This window comes from Tamandua tetradactyla, chromosome 20 (assembly GCF_023851605.1).
Source record: "Tamandua tetradactyla isolate mTamTet1 chromosome 20, mTamTet1.pri, whole genome shotgun sequence".
NCBI lineage: Eukaryota > Metazoa > Chordata > Mammalia > Pilosa > Myrmecophagidae > Tamandua > Tamandua tetradactyla.
The window spans coordinates 17,676,589-17,694,058 of record NC_135346.1 but is presented as its reverse complement, the minus strand read 5'-3'; the positions used below and the strand labels follow the sequence as shown (position 1 = coordinate 17,694,058).

General features: G+C 37.5%; 1 protein-coding gene across 7 annotated transcripts in view; it reads right to left on the bottom strand.

The window, feature by feature from the left end:
* The window catches only part of WNT8A (Wnt family member 8A), a 103,238-nt gene that overhangs the window by 9,953 nt on the left and 75,815 nt on the right, over window positions 1-17,470 (bottom strand). For 4 of the 7 annotated variants that reach the window (XM_077138570.1, XM_077138566.1, XM_077138568.1 and 1 more), the window contains one exon: window positions 911-1,290. The exons of 1 other annotated variant lie outside the window; for it this stretch is intronic. The gene's annotated coding sequence lies outside the window, so the exon portion shown is untranslated. Of the gene's footprint in view, window positions 1-910; window positions 3,977-17,470 lie in introns of all 7 variants that reach the window. 2 more of the 7 variants (XM_077138567.1, XM_077138571.1) reach the window with 2 other exon arrangements.

Here is a 17,470-nt window from a genome sequence, read left to right as displayed (position 1 = left end):
CAGAGCACTGTTCAACAAGTAGTTATAGGACAAATCCCAGAATTCGTCATGGAAAATTCTGCCATACCATCCTCAGATTTTTCCTTCTAGCTGCTACAGAACAATGAAGGCTAGAAGGAATAAATATTTTTTTTTTTATCATCACTTTTTTCTTTTCTTTTCTTTTTTTTGTGAAAAATAACATATATACAAAAAAATATTTTAAAGCACAGTATGGCAATTAGTTGTAGAACAGATTTCAGAGTTTGTGGGTTACAATTCCACAATTTTAGGTTTTTACTTCTAGCTGTTCTAAGATACTGGAGACAAATAGAAACATCAATATAATGATTCAGCAATCATATTCATTTGTTAAATCTTACCTTCTCTGTATAACACCACCATCATCTTTGATATTTCTCCCACTCTTTAGAAGTATTTAGGCAATGGCTATTCTAACTCTTTCATGTTGGAGGGGCTGTCAAGAATATGAACGGAACCAATAAGCAGGAAATATCTGATGTTCTGGAGAGGCTGGGCCCTCTAGGTTTCAAGACTTATCTGGTCCAGGGACCCATCTGGAGGCTGTAGGTTTCTGGAAACCCAGAGCCCCCAAAGGTTCTGCATTGAACCTTTGTAGAATCTTATATATTGCCCTAGGTGTTCTTTAGGATTGGCTGGAATGGTTTTGGTTGGGGGTTGGCAAGTTATGATAGGTGGCTGTAATAAATTATGCTTAAGACTGACCTCCAGAGTAGCCTCTTGACTCTATTTGAACTCTCTCAGCCACTAATACCTTATTTGTTATCCTTCTTTTTCCCCTTCTGGTCAGGATGGCATTGTTGATTCCATGGTACCATGGGTATAGGATTTTATTAGTTTTCAGAGAAATACACATGCGCCCATCCATTTATTCATTAAAAAAACTTACCTATTGAGTTCAAGCCAGGACTAAGTACTTGTTGGTCCAAGATGAACTAGGAGATGTTTTTATCCTAGAGGAACTCTCCAACTGGTCTCATAGTCCAAAACTTGAACTATTTATAACAATACAGTTAGATAAAGTGCTGTGGATGGCTGAAGTGAAATGAGGAAATTCCGAGGCAGACAACTTCTGATGGAGCCCTGCCATCTGGTGGCATTCTGTGGTACAGTAGGCTCTTTGTAGCCCTGATGTAGTAGGATGCACCACAGTAATTTCAGCCTCAATTGAGCACCTGCCTAATGGGTAGCCAGCCCAGGGGATGCACTGTGGTAGGTATACAATAAAACTTATAAGGTGATTTCTGTTCTTGAGAAACTTGCCGTATGCTTGGGGAGATAAAGCATTATTGAAAAAGTTATCAGTCAACCAAGCAACAAATATTTCAATGGGCACACATTCACAAATGAGCTTTTTAAAAAGTATGTGATTCATGCTTGTTACCAAAAAAATCAAATAAAATGGAAATATGTAATGTGAAAAATGAGAGACTTCTGCTTTTCCACTCTGTAAGTAATTTCTTTGTACAGTTTGCTGTAGATAATTTTCTCTGTATATACATTTGTATAATTTAAAAAATAGTTTTGTGCTATTATTTCTCACCTTGGCTTTAAAACTTTTATAACAAGGACTCCTTTCAATGACACTAAATACAAATATACCTTATTTTTCTTAACTTTTATAATTTAATCAAAATTAAGCATACCCATCAGAGCTAATAGTCTTATAAAATTTGTTAAGAAAACCAATAGCCCCTCCTCAACTATTTTCCCCTCAAGAAGCAACAAATTTCAAGTATTTTATCTGATACTACTGGCATTATCTCCATATTTCTAAATAACATATTTTGATTGCTACTTCTTTTTTTAAAGAATTTTTAAAACTTTTTTTATTGTATAGTATAACATATATACAAAGCAAAGAAATAAAAAAAGCAACAGTTCTCAAAGCACTCTTCTACAAATGGTTACAGGACAGGTCCCAGAGTTTGTCATGGGCTACCATATGATCCTCTCATGTTTTTCCTTCTAGCCGCTCCAGAACATAGGAGGCTAGAGGGCTTAAATACTTTTTTATGATCAGAATTGACTTTTTTCCTTCTTTTTTTTTTTTTGTGAAAATAACATATATAAAAAAGAGCTATAAATTTCAAAGCACAGCATCATAATTAGTTGTAGAACATATTTCAGACTTTCACATGGGTTACAATTTCACAATTTTAGGTTTTTACTTTTAGCTGCTCTAAAATACTGGAGACTAAAAGAGATATCAATTTAGTGATTCAGCATTCATATTCATTTGTTAAATCCTATCTTCTATGCATAACTCCACCATCATTTTGATCTTTAGGATTGTTTGGCTATGGCAATTCCAAATTTTTCATATTGGAAGGATCTGTCAGTAATATGGGGTAGGGAGATGGAATTATCTGGTGTTCTGGAGCGGCTGGGCTAGGTTACCACTCTTTTAAAAAAATTTTTTATTAATAAAACCAATCAACATACAATATGAACACTCTTTTTTTCATCACATAGTTGTATATTCATCATCATGATAATTTCTTAGAATATTTGCATCAATTCAGAAAAAGAAATAAAAGGAAAACAGAAAAAAATTTATACATACCATACCCCTTACCCCTCTCTTTCATTGATCACTAGCATTTCAATCTACTAAATTTATTTTAACATTTGTTCCCCCTATTATTTATTTATTTTTCATCCATATATTTTACTCATCTGTCCATAAGGTAGATAAAAGAAGCATCAGACACAAGGTTTTCACAATCACACAGTCACATTGTGAAAGCTATGTCATTATACAATCATCTTCAAGAAACATGGCTACTGGAACACAGCTCCACATTTTCAGGCAGTTCCCTCCAGCCTCTCTGTTATGCCTTAACTAAAAAGATGATATCTATTTAATGTGTAAGAATTACCTCCAGGATAACCTCTCGACTCTGTTTGGTATCTCTTAGCCATTGACACTTTATTTTGTCTCATTTCTTTCTTCCCCCTTTTGGTCAAGAAGGTTTTCTCAATCCCTGGATGCTGAGTCTCAGCTCATTCTAGGATTTCTGTCCCACGTTGCCAGGAAGGTCCACACCCCTGGAAGTCATGTCCCACGCAGACAGGGGGAGGGCAGTGAGTTTGCTTGTCATGTTGGCTGAGAGAGAGGCCACATCTGAGCAACAAAAGAGGTTCTCTTGGGGGTGACTCTTAGGCCTAATTTTAAGTAGGCTTGACCTATTCTTTGCAGGATTAAGTTTCATATGAACAAACCCCAAGATTGGGGGCCCAGCCTATTGCTTTGGTTGTCCCCATGGGAATGGTGAGAAAGGGGGAAAATTTAACTTCCGCAAGTAGATAGTTCTTTAAAGATATTCTTATTGAGAAATCTTCACACACATACAGTCCATCCACAGTATACAATCAATGGCTCACAATTTGATTGCTATTTCTTGATTTTTCAGTTTTAAGTATTATTTGTTGACTTTCTTCCATAGAGGAGGAGGATTTAGCTCTTTTTCCTCCTCACCCACCAAGCACAAATGCATCCTTCTCATCCTCCCATCTCCCTCTATAGTTAGATTATATTTTAACTTATGTCAATATTCAGTGTTTACATTATGATCATGTAAGTTTTGTTGTAGTGAGCAATGTGTTAAACCATGATTACTGTTCTTTTCCTATATATCTTTTTGTTTTTCCTGGAGTTAATAATCATTTCTTCTCTTGTTGTTGGCTTAGTTTTTTGTGCAGTTATCACCATTTCAACCCCAAGCTCTGCTGTTCATTTGACACATCTCTCGAGACGTTCAGCTCTTTGACCTTCTCCACTCTCAACTGGCTGCCTCTGCACACGCTGTACACCTGCACGCTTGGCACCTTTCTTCACCATCAGGACAGTGACTCCCTCGCGTTTCGACTTTATTGCAGTCTCATTTCTTAATCTTGTGTCCTTTTTCTGTCTACCCTCTCATTTTGATTGATCACATATTTCAGCAGCTTCCTGAAATAGGAAGTAAACTTTTTTTTTATTGGAGTATAACATACATACCAAGCAAAGAAATAAAAAAGCAATAGTTTTCAAAGCACTCTTCAACAAGTGGTTACACAATAGATCCCAGAGTCTGTCATGGGCTACCAGACGATCCTCTCATATTTTTCCTTCTAGCTGCTCCAGAATATAGGAGGCTAGAGGGCTTAAATACTTTTTTATTACTGCAATTGACTTTTTTTCCTTCTTTTTTTGTGAACAATATCATATATACAGAAAAGCTATAAATTTCAAAGCACAGCACCACAATTAGTTGTAGGACATATTTCAGACTTTGACATGGGTTAAAATTTCACAATTTTATGTTTTTACTTCCAGCTTTTTAAAAATACTTGAGACTAAAAGAGATATCAATTTAATGATTCTGCATTCATATTCATTTGTTAAGTCCTATCTTCTAAGTATAATTCCACCATTACTTTTGATCTTTCCATACCTCTCTTTGAGGTTGTTTGGGCTATGGCAATTCAAAATTTTTGATATTGGAAGAGTTTGTCAGGAAGTAAACTTTTTGAGACATTACAAGACTGAAAATATTTATTCTACTCTCACTTGATTGATATTTTGGTAGGATTCAGAATTCTGGGTTGGGAATAACTTTCCTGCAGAATGTTGAGGTCATTGCTCCAATGTCTTCTAGTTACCAAAGTTGCTGTTGAGAATTCTTATGACTCTTTGACTTCTGACCTTTTGTATGTTACTTTTTCCTCCAGATTCCCTGTCCCCAGAAACTGTTAGCTTTTAGAATAATTTCTTTATCCCCAGCATACTGAAACCTCACAATGACGTGAACTACCCAATGATATGCAAAACTTTTCATTTCTTGTGTTGAGAATTCATGGATTCTTTCAATTTATAACTATATGTTTTGTTGTTATTGCTCTTGCTCTGATAAGCCTTTTTTTTTTTTTTTTTAATGTGGGCAGGCATCGGGAAGTGAACCCCGGTCTCTGGCATGGCAGGCAAGAACTCTGCCACTGAGTCACCATTGCCTGCCCCTGATAAGCTTTTTACATTATTGTGTTTTGAAATTTCATCCTCTTCATTTTTATATTTTCTCTTTTCACATGTTTTTTTTTTTTTAGTGGAGGAGGTTTGTGGATTTCCTAGGCTGATCCTCTGAGTTTATCTTTCTTCCCTGTTTTCTCCCTTTTTCTTATTTTGTTGTTTTATTACCAAGGAGAGTTCTGCAACTTTATCTTCCAACCTCGTGCTGGGTTTAAACTGTTATGTGCCCCAGAAAAGGCCATGTTCTTCTAATCCAATCAGGTGGGAGCAGACCTATTGTGGGTGGGACCTCTTGGTTAGGCTGTCTCCATGGAGATGCCTCCTCATCCATTCAAGGTGGGTCTTAATCCATTTACTGGAGTCTTTTTAGAGTGCTCACTCAGGGTCCAGAAGAGCCAGACAGAAATACCTAAGCAAGGACTCACAGAAATAGCCAGAACCAGAGAGAGCTAAAGGAATCTAAGAGATGAAATCCAGAGTTTGCTCTAGAGAAGCTAAGTGAGGACCCACAGACACTCAAAGAGAAAGCCACTGGAATCAGAAGTTGAAAGCAATCAACTGGGAATAAGGGTCTCAGATGCCCACCATATGCCTTCCCAGCTGACAGAGGCAACCTAGGTGCCAGCTACCTTTCCTTCAAGAAGGTATCCTCTTTTTGGTGCCTTAATTTGGACATTTTCATGGCCTTAGATTTGTACCTTGTAACTTAATAAGTCCCCTTTATAAAAGCTAATCCATTTCTGGTATATTGCATTCTGACAGCTTTAGCAAACCAAAACAAACCTTTACATTGAATTTTTAAAATTTATGCATTGAAACTTTTAATACCTGAAAGTTTTCCCTTGTTCTCTGAATATTTCTTTTTATAATAATCTGGTTTTGTTTTATGATTGTATATCTTCTCTTAACTCTCAGAGGACCCAATCTAATTTTTTTTAATTTGAGATTTCCTGCATTGTTTCTTCTTTCAGGTTCTTTTTCCTATCACATTAGAGCCTTCTTTCAAAAGACTGGTAATGCTATCCATTCATACTTAAGAATGAGGGACTAAAAGCTAGTTGGAAGCTCTTTGTACTTGAGTGGGGCTTGTTGAATAGTAGACTTCACTCTAGTGAGGAGGTAGGTTACTAGCTAGCTCACTGGGGAATCCCAAGCAGCAGTATCTTTAAGCCTTTTCTCTTCAGCTGGTTAGTTTTGCCAGAGAGAAACCTTCCAAACTTCTGTCAGCATTCTTTGCAAAGAGACCATTTGGCTAGGATACACTGCATGCTCCCTACTCCTGAGACAGGCTGCTGTGGGTGCCTGGTCTTTCTTGTCACAGACTGGGGGTCCCTCCCCCAGGGAGGAGGGGGAGATGCAGAGTGGTGCTGGTCGGACAGCTGACCAACAAAAGAGACCGGTTTGGGTCCCAATATCACCCCCCTTCTTCCACGGAGGCCCAGAGACCTCAGGTGTGTGAAGATGGAGAGGCAAGGCTGAGGAAGCCAGCCACCAGATATTTCTGGATTGACTGTGGGCAGGGGAAGCTGAAATACCCAGTCTCACATCCCAAACGCAACCCAAGTGGGAGTCTGGGGGCCATCAGATATATCAAACACATAAGCTGAGTTGCACACTGCCCATCCCCCAGTCCCAGGGTTGCTGGCTTTCTTAAAACAACAAGACCAGCAGCCCTGGCTAGAATTACATCAGGCCTCCATTCAGCTCAGCTGGCATCTTCAGTCAGGCCCAAAAGTGGGCTCATAAGAGGTGGCTCAAGAGCACCATCTCCTGAGCAGAAGCATACTAGGCAACGTGGCAAATTGCCTATCTGTCTACCTTTCAATAGAGCCTCAGGTAGAACTGTAATCCCCTCCATGAGCTCTGGAACTTGGTTTCATGGGGAAGGAACCATAAACCAAGTCCAAAAGGGGACTTTCAATGCAAACTCAAAGTAGATACAAAACCTGAGATGACTGAAGGAAGTCAACTTGCAAAATAACCTTATGTAGACAATTAAATGCTCCATTTGCAACAGACGATCACAAAGCATGTGAAAATTCAGGCAGAGATATAACCCAACCAAGTTACCAAATTAAATCACTGGAGGGGACACAGAATCCAGAGCAACTAATGAAGGATGTCATAGTGACATAAAGGATATCGAGAAGACACTGGAAGAGCATAAAGTAGAATTTTAAAGAATACATAGAAAAACAGCAGATCTCACAGAGATGAAAGATACTGTAACCAAATTAAAAGTATACTAGAGGCACACAACAACAGATTAGAAGAGGTAGAAAAAAGAATAAGCAAATTAGAAGATAGGACAATTTAACTTGAACCCACAAACGAAAAAATGGTAAGAAAGACAGTACAAATGGAACTAGACCTCAGGGAAATAGCAGACAACACAAAACACACAAATATAAGCATTACTGGTATCCCAGAAGGAGAAGAAGAAGAGCAAAGGGATAGGAAGGCTAGTTGAAAAGATTATGGGGGAAAAGTTCCCAACCTTTATAAAAGACATAAATATGCAAATCAAACAAGACCAATGAATTCCCAATAGAATAAATCCAAATAGGCTTACTCCAAGACACTAATCAGAATTTCAAATCTTGAAGAAAAGCTAAAAATCAGGAAAACAGCAACAGATAAAAGAAAACCACATAAGACTGAGCTTGGACTACTTAACAGGCACCATGGAGGTGACATGGCAGTGATATATTTAAGATTCTGAACAAGAATGACTTCTAGCCAAGAACTCTTTACCCAGCTAAGTTGTCCTGCAAAAGTGAGGGAGAGATTAAAATCTTCACAGACAAACAAAGGCTGAGAGAATTTGCCAACAGTAGACCTGCCCTACAAGAAATACTAAAGGGAGTTCAGTCAGCTGAAAAAAAAAAAAAAAGACAGGAGGGGAAGGTCTCAAGGAGGGTACAGAATTGAAGAGTATCAGAAAGGATAAAAAAGATCAAGGGAAAAGAAAATACAGATCTGATGAGCAAAAACTCTAGGATAAGATGGTAGATTCAAGAAATTCCCTTGTAGCAATAACTCTGAATGTTAATGGACTAAATCCACCAATTAAAAGATGCAGATTGACAGAATGGATTTAAAAATATGGTCCATTTATATGCAGCTTAGATATAGAGAATTTAAATAATATGATAAATGAATTAGACCTACTGATATATAGATCATTATACTTCCAAGTATTAGGATATGCATTCTTGACTAGAACTCATGGAACATTCTCCAGGATAAATCATATGCTGGGACACAAATCAGGTCTTTATAAATTAACAAGATAGCAGTTATTCAGAGCACTTTCTCGGTCAATTATGGAATCAAGTTGGAAATTAATAATCACCAAAGAACCAGAACTTTCACAAATATATGGAGATTAAACAATATACTCTTAAATATAAATCAGTGGGTTAAAGAAGAAATTGTTAGAGAAATTAGTAAATTTCCAGAGATGAATGAAAATGAAAATACAACATTTCAGAACTTATGGGATGTGGCAAAGGCAGTGCTGAGAGGGAAATTTATCCTATATTAAAATGCCTCTATTAAATGCCTACATTAAAATGCCTATTAAGTGCCTATATTAAAATGCCTATTAAATGCCTATATTAAAAATGATGAATGAACAAAAACTGATGATCTAACTGCTCACCTGGAGGAACTAGAGAAAGAACAGAAACTAAGCCCAAAGCAAATAGAAGAAGAGAAATAAGTAAGATTAAAGCAGAAATAAATGAACTGGAGAACAACAACAGCACAATAAAAAGAATTAATAAAACCCAAAAATGGTTCTTTGAGAAAAATCAATAAAATTGATGAACCTCCTAGCTATACTGACAAGGAGAAAACCTCCTAGCCATATTGACAAGGAGAAAAGAAGGTACAAATAAACACAATCAGATATGAGGGGGAGGAGGGTTGTTACCGTATCCTGAAGAAATTTTAAAGAAAGAGGATATTATGAACAACTATATGCTAACATACTAGACAACTTAGATGAAATAGACAACTTTCTAGAAACATATGAACTACCAACATTGACTTGAGAAGAAATAGACGATCTTAACCAATTACAAGTAAAGAGATTCAATTAGTTATCAAAAATCTTCCTACAAAGAAAAGTCCAGGTTCAGACAGCTTCACAGGGGAATTTTATCCAACATTTCAAAAAGAACTAACACCAATTCTGCTCAAACTCTTCCAAAAAATTAGGAAACAGTAACACTACCCAACTCATTTTATGAAGCTATCACTCTAGTACCCAAATCGGATAAAGACAGAAGAAAGGAAAATTACAGACCAATCTCTCTAATGAATATGATGCAAAACTTCTCAACAAAATATAGCAAATCAAATACAAAACATTAAAAGAACTATACATCATGACCAAGTGGGGTTTATACCAGGAATGCAAAGGTGGTTCAGCATAGGAAAATCAATCAATATAATTCAGCATATTAATAAATCAAAAGGGAAAAATTACTTGATCATATAGATTGATGTTGAAAAAGCATTTGACAAAACTCAGTATCCTTTTCTGATAAAAACAGTATTTCAAAAGGTAGGACTTGAAAGAAACTTCCTCAATATCATAAAGGGCATATATGAAAAACCCACAGCCAGCATAATTCTCAATGGTAAGAGATTGAATGTTACCACCCAATTATAACCCAATTCAGTGGGTTATATCTCCATGGAAACAATCAAAAAGATTTCACCCAGCAATACTGAAAGAGGATTAAAGAACTTGCTTTTCTGGAGTACGCAACAGATTCAAACTGGCATAATACCCAGACTGATTTACAGATTCAATGCAATACCAATTCAAATTTCAACAATCTATTTTAAAGATTTGGAAAAGCTAGTTATCAAATTTATTTGGAAGGGAAAGAAAACTTGAATAGCGAAAGATATTTATATCCCTAAAAAGGAGGGTGAAGTGGGAGTACTAATACTCCCAACTTTAAAGCTTACTATAAAGGCACAGTGGTCAAAACAGTATGGTACTAGCACAAAGATTCTGTAAGAATGGCTGCTATTAACAGGAAACTGCATATATTGGAGAGAATGTGGAGAAATTGGGACACTTAGGCACTGCAGGTGGGAATGTAGAATGGTACAGCTGCTGTGGAAGACAGTTTGGCAGTTCCTCAGAAAACTAAATATTAAGTTGCTCTACAACCTGCCAATACCGATATTAGGTATATACCCAGAAGAGCATGAGAGCAGTGACATTTGTTCACCAGTGTTCATAGCAGCACTATTCATAATTGCCAAAAGTATGGAAACAACCCAAGTGCCCATCAACTCACAAGTGAATAAACAAAATGTGGTATATACATACGATGGAATAGTAGGCAGTAGTAAGACGAAATGAGGTCCTGAAGCACATGGCAACATGGATGAAGCTTGAGGACACAAAGCTGAGTGAAATAAGCCAGACATGAAAGGATAGCTATAGTATGATTTCACTATCATAACTCTTGGCAAAGAGAGTAAACTCCAATAATATGGCCTAGGAAGAAAAATCTGTACTCATATATAGCAATGAACTACATTTTTGCATCTTTGCAGCTAGAGTACACAAATGACTTCACAAGCAATGGCTTCCATTTGTTTCACATTTTTAACATTGACCATTCATATTAACAATTCTACAAAAGTGGAAAAAAATTTTAAAATTCAGATCTTGATTGATTTCTATCCTTGAAACACACTCTAATCCTTTACCTTTATTTTTTTAATTTTTGTTTAATTACCTTTATTTTAGTTATATTTGTTTAATAACCTTTACCTAGCTTGACATTTTAATTCACTTTTAGTTCAAGTAACACAGGAATTCTGTCTCATAAAATAATACAGACTAACAAAAAAATTCAAACAATACAGATAAAGAGATGAATTCCCCTTCAAAAAGTGATCGCTTTTCCCTGCTGTCTTTTTCTTAAAGCAGTTCCATTCACACACCATACAATCAATCCAAAGTTTACAATCAGTGGCTCTTAGTATAATCATAGAGTTGTGCATTTGTCACCATAATTAATGTTAGAACATTTTCATTGCTCAAAAAAAAAAGGAATAATACATATTCTATATTCCATTGGAATAAAGGAACAAAGGAATAATAATACTACAAAAGCTGTTTACAGACATGGAGTAGGTAGGATACGGGTAGATGTGGACAATGTTGGAGGAAGAGTTTTCAAACCTTTTTTTTTTATTTTGTCAAATGTATTTATTGCTCCTTAAAAATCATTACAAACTTTAAAAATTATTCATTTACTTTTTTAAGAAAACAGTTTTATCTACACACCATACAGTCCATCTAAAGTGTACAATCAATGGCTCCTGGTACATGTTCAACGACTTTTAAAAAGTTTTTTAAAGGACTAGACAAATGTTAATTAGGTATAGTGGGCTTACTATAACTCAGGGTATAAAGAATGATCCTTCATCAAGGAGGAAATAATATATCTGGAAAACAAAACAATACACATAAAAAATTTGTAAAAATTGACAACACTGAAATAAGAGGCGGGTCGGAGAAGTACTGAGTGACGGATGTGACCTAAGCTGTTTGGGACTCCTGGCAGGGAGTGAGTCCAGCGGGCTTGGCCTCTGGCGGATGGGAGGACGGGGCAGTATCTGGGCTTTGCAGACAAACAGGAACCAAGTAGAGAGGAGGACACAGGTGAGTTATTTCAGGCATGAACTCAAGAATAACCTTGTATTTCGGAGATAGTAAGTAGCTCATCTTTTTTTTTTTTTACATGGGCCGGCACCAGGAATCGAACCCGGGTCCTCGGGCTTGGCAGGCAAGCATTCTTACCTGCTGAGCCACCGTGGCCCAGTAACTCATCTTTTATTTCTCAAAATACTTGAGTTTGTTAAAAGTGAAGCAGAAAGACCCGAAGGGCAAGAAGTCAGCCATGCAAAGCGAGAGGGAGAAGAGTCCCAGACTGAGGAACTCCAGGGGCAGATGCTCCTGAGAGAGCCCAGGAGAAAGAAAAAACTGAGAAGGCAGGGGCCCTATTCTAAGTGCAATGGAAAGCCACTGTGGGGTTCTTAAAAATGAAATTTTTTTTTTATTACTGGGTTTTAAATGTAGGTATGGAGTGGCGGCTTTCTGACTCACATTTTAAAAAGATCATTTTTTGCTGGTGTGTGGACAATGAATTGGGAGCAAGATAAAAAAGAGAGATCTCTCAAGACAATCTGATTATGTCTTGGCACTCAATTGACCTTTCTTGCTCATTGCCCCTCCCCCTCCCCGCAATCTCAGCATTTTCCAGCCTTTGTGACTGGAGAGAAAGGGATGGTATTGCCTGGAAAGTCAGGGCCCCATTTGGTGAGAAAGGGGATGACAGCAGAGTTCCACAGAGTTTGGTTCCGGGTAAAATGTGAAAGGGACACCATCAAGGGAAAGAAGGAGGTTCTTCCTGAGCTCAGGACTCCTGGAGATATTTAAAAGAGCACCGGATGGCTAGAACCAAGAGGCAGTGACCACTTTAAACTGACTTTCTCTGAGTCTGACACTGCAAGTCCCACATGCTGCGAAGCCCCTCCTGGGAAGGCTGGGACGGTAGGTCTTTTTACAGGGAGGCCTGGGCTCTAGCTCTGCATATGCCAATAATTCCTTCCTCTCTGAGCCGAAGTTTCCTCATCAATTGTAGAGGAGATATCTGGAGAAGATGATATCTAAGAGCCCTTCCAGCCTTCCCAGACCCCACTGGGAACCATCTGGAGGTTTGCTCAGGCCCCCTGACGCCCAGACATGCTCTTGGGCAAAACCAATATCACCACCAGAGGGCGCAGCAGACGGTTCTGGGGCCAGAACACCCCCCCATTCTTACTGGCCCCTCTCCTCTGAGTGCCTAGTTAATATCAGCAAATGGTGTACTGCAATTATTAGTTGTCATCTATAAAATAAGGTGAAGATGCGTATTCCTAGTCTTCAGATGGTTTCAAAGAATATATAAACCAAAAATAAGAAACTTAAGAAATTAACAAATTTTTCCAAGCTCATAGTTGTCACTATATTTGTTTTAATTATAGGCTATACAATCCTATGGGAATGATACGTGATTATCATTTCTATTTAGAATTTTACTTGACTACTAGAAGAATTTCTGTCCCTAAATTTCTATTAACATCAAATAGAAAATGCTTCTCTCTGTTGTAAATCTTCCAAGTGCATATTGTTCCAAAAGTGGCCTTTAATGCCAGCTTTACAAGGTCATTATCTTTTGGCAAGAATTTCAAAACCAATAAATTTTGAAAAAGTAGTTCCATTGGACTTTTCCAGAATGAGCAGTAGCATGACATAAGAATTTAGACCCTGGAGCCAGGACACCGGGGTTCACAGCTCAGGTCTGTGACTTATTAGCATGACTTTATGTTCTGTGCCTCTATAGCTTCAACTGTAAAGTAAGGTTGATAGTAGTACCCACCTCATAGGACTGTAATGAGGATTAAACAAGTTTATAGTCTAAAGTGCTTAAAATGCTGCTTGGCAGAAGGCAAGCCCTAGTATGTGTTCTATTCCAATGTCAGTTTCCTCAGCGCAAGGATTTTTGTCTGTTTTGCTTACTCTACACCTCTAGCGCCTAGAACTGCCTTGCTGCTAGCTGGTATTCAACAAGTATTGTTGAATAAAGGGCTACGTTTCAGAAGAGGGATTTAGTGCAATATGTGGTTATTCATGATGTTTTTAGAGCTCATGGGATTGGCTTAATTTAACCCTTTCATTTTACAAAGGACAAATTGAGACCCAGAGAGAAGATGGAACCTTTCCGATGTTACATGAGTTTGGCTGGCAATAAAATTAAATACCAAATTTTTGGCAGATGAGAACAGCACTAGAAAGGACCTTTGGTTCCCCACTTTATCTTTCTTTTTTCCCAATTGGTCTTGTCCTAATATTTATTAGGACTTTTCATGCAGAAATGCGGCGCTTTCATTTGAGTAGATGCCATGGTATCTGGAGGCACGAAGCCCATGGTCGCAAGCAGAATAAGTTTATTCCTGCCAGGAGCTTGCATTGAGAGAACGTGGGTAACTGGGTTCATGCTGTGTCCTTAGCTTCTGTGTTTCTACCTGCCCTGATGTCCTTCTGCCCTTCTTTCCTTACTCAGGGCCCAGGACTCAGCGTATGTAGCCAAGCATTCCCCCAATTGCTTCAGAATGAACACTGCACTGGTTTTGCAGTTAGACGGACCTGATTTCAAATAGTATTTCAGATACTCACTGCTTGGTGACCTTGTTATGTACATTATTTAACTATACAGCCTGAGTTTCTGCATCTATAAAGTGGCCGTAATGCCACCACACTCATGGCAGTAAACATTAGGAATAAATTATATGGGCCCAATGATTGTCCAGTGTGCTGAATGCAAACAAGTCCCACACAAGGCATATTGTAGTTTCATTTTAGGTTCTCTGGGGAGCAGATGCTGAGATGGAGATTTGCATGTAGGACATTATTTACTAGAGTGTGCACTTGGATGACACCTGTGGAATAAAGAGGAAGGAAACAGGATTGGGCAGAGAGAGAAGCTGAGCTGTGATATTCAATGAAGACCTCAGCTGATGTGAGGTATGGAGCTGGGATGGCCCTTCAGAGTGGTTGCCAGTTGAGGTGAGGGACCTGGGCCCTAACAATCCCTGTTGTCAGTTATTGGATACAGGTTGGCCCCAGAAGCTTTCTTCTGTCCCCAAAGAGGACAGATTTTCTTCAATCCCCAAAGAGATTGCCATGGCAGCAATCCCGGAAGCTGGGGGAATAAGTCCTGCAAGCCTGAAGAGGGACCTCAGTAGTGCACCACTGCGTCCATCATAACTGACATGAAACTCCAGAACACTAGGCACAAAGAGGAGATACTAAAAGTTTCCAGAAAGAAAAGTAAAACTAAACAGGCCATGCATAAAGGAATAGGAATCAGAATGGTATCAGAATTCTCAAAAATGCCACTAGAAGCTAAAAGGCAATGAAGAAATGCCTTCAAAATTCCTATGGAAAGAATGGCTAGCCTAGAATTCTATCTTGAGCCAAACTATCAATCAAATATGAGGATACAATAAAGACATTTCAGATATGAGGTTTTGAATTATTACTATTATTTTTTTATCTCCCATGTACTGTTTCTCAAAATATAAATGGAGGAGGGAGTAAACCTAGAAATGGGAAACTGAGGAATTCAAGAAGTGGGACCTGCTGGGAAGATTGGGAGGGGGAGTCTGAGCAGAGCAGCTGAGCAACCAGGGCAGCTGCACGTGGCAGATGGAGGACCTGGGCTGAAGGCTCAGGACAAAACTGGACCTAACAGATTTCCCGTGTGTTTGGCTTAATTGAGAAGTTTGAAGGAAAAATTAGTGCCAGGTGATGGAAAATAAAGCAAATGATAAAACAAGGTGATTATTAGGTCCTGGATAAATAAAAAGTTATTAAAGGAAGAACATGTTGCGAATGATATTTAAGTGGTAGTAATAATGTAAATATTCAGTACTGATTTAACAAAAAATTATGATATTGGGAGAAGGTAGTGAGGGGAGTTGGAGAAGATATGTGTGAAGTGAGGTTAGAGGTCCTACTTCTACAATAGAAAGTTAAAAAAAAAAAAAAGCCTGAAGTTGAAGAATCAGATAATATAAGGTATATTATTTAGGAATTTGTAGGTGAAGGATCAAAGAAACAGCTGAAAGAATTAAAAGTGTTTACTTCTGGAGTATGGGGTTGGGGTGACAGAGTAGGAAAGGACAGGATAAAAGGTTGCTATTTTTCTTTATAATTCTCAGGTACAGTTTGATTATTTAAATTATGTACTCTATTACTTTTAGAAAGTAAATAGGAAGAGCACTTTTTAAAAATGTCTCTTTATATATATGTATATCTGTATCTATACATACACACACATAGAGGCAGATATGTGATGTGTATATCATCAGGAATTTTGTTCAAAACTTTTTTTTTGGTAGGGGTGCATGGGCTGGGAATGGAACTTGGGCTCCCACCTGGCAGGTGAGAATTCTGCCACTGAACTACCCATGCACCCTCCCTGGTGCGTTTTTGAACCTAGCATAATCTTGTATCAAAACCTGCCAAGGACCATACAAGAAAGAAAAATTATAGGCTGGTCTTATTCTTGAACACCAGTGCAAAAATCTTAAGCAAAATACTAGCGAATTGAACTCAGTGACAAAAAAAAATACAACCCAATTGAATTTGTCCTGAGAATGCATGATTGATTTTAATAATTAGAAGTCAATCTATTGGTATATAATTCCCCATATTAATAGATATTTTTCCTCATATTTCAATAGACCATATTCAACAGATGCAGAAAATACAATTTAGTAAAACATTACATTAATTTACAATAAAAAATTTTCTGAAAACTGAGATTATGAGGGAATTTCTTTAATCTGATAGGGTTGTCTTAAAAAAAAACTGCAAACATCATATTTAATGGTGAAGTTTATTAGATGTTCACTTTGAAATAGGAAACAAATTAAGGAGGCCCCCTCACCACTGCTGCCCATCCTGCCCAGGTCATCTAGCAGGTGCACTAGAACAAGAATAAAAAATGTACACTGATCGAAAAGGAACAAAATTCTGATTATTTGCATATGATGAAACTGGGTAAATAAAATCCAAAAGAATCTATACGTGAACTATAATAATAAATAAGAATGGTTAATAAGCTGATCACAAAGTCAATTAAAAATAATTTTTTCAACAACAACAAAAGAGTCAAGTATCAGGGATGTAAAGGACTTGTACACAGAAAACTACAAAACACTGCAAAGAGAAATCAAAGAAGACCTAAATAAGTGAAAAAAAAAATTCTGTGTTCATGGATATTAGGCTAAATGCTGTTAAGATGTCAATTCTATCCAAACGTATCTACAGACTCAATGCAATATCAATAAAAATTCCAACAACTATTCTACAGAATTGGAAAAGCTAGCTATTCAATTTGTTTGGTAGAGAAAGGGGCCTCAGATAGCCCAAAACATTTTGAAAAAGGAATCACAAGGCTTAAAGCTTGTTTAAACCACAGTGGTCAAAACAACACAGTACTGGCATAAAGATAGACATATTGATCAATGAAATTGAATTGAGAGTTCAGAAATAGACTCTTAGATCTATGGTCAACTGATTTAGGACAATGCCCCCAAATCCACTAACCTGTGAAAAAACAGTCTCTTCAATAAATGGTGTTGGGAGAGCTGGATATCCATATCCAAAGGAGTGAAAAAGGACCCCTTCCTTACAACCTATACAAAAATTAACTCAAAATGATCAAAGACCTAGATGTAGGAGCAAGTACCACAAAAATCCTAGAAGAAAATATAGGGCAATATCTTCAAGACCTAGTGAAAGCAGGTAGCTTCTTAGACCTTACACCCAAAGTACAAGCAACAAAA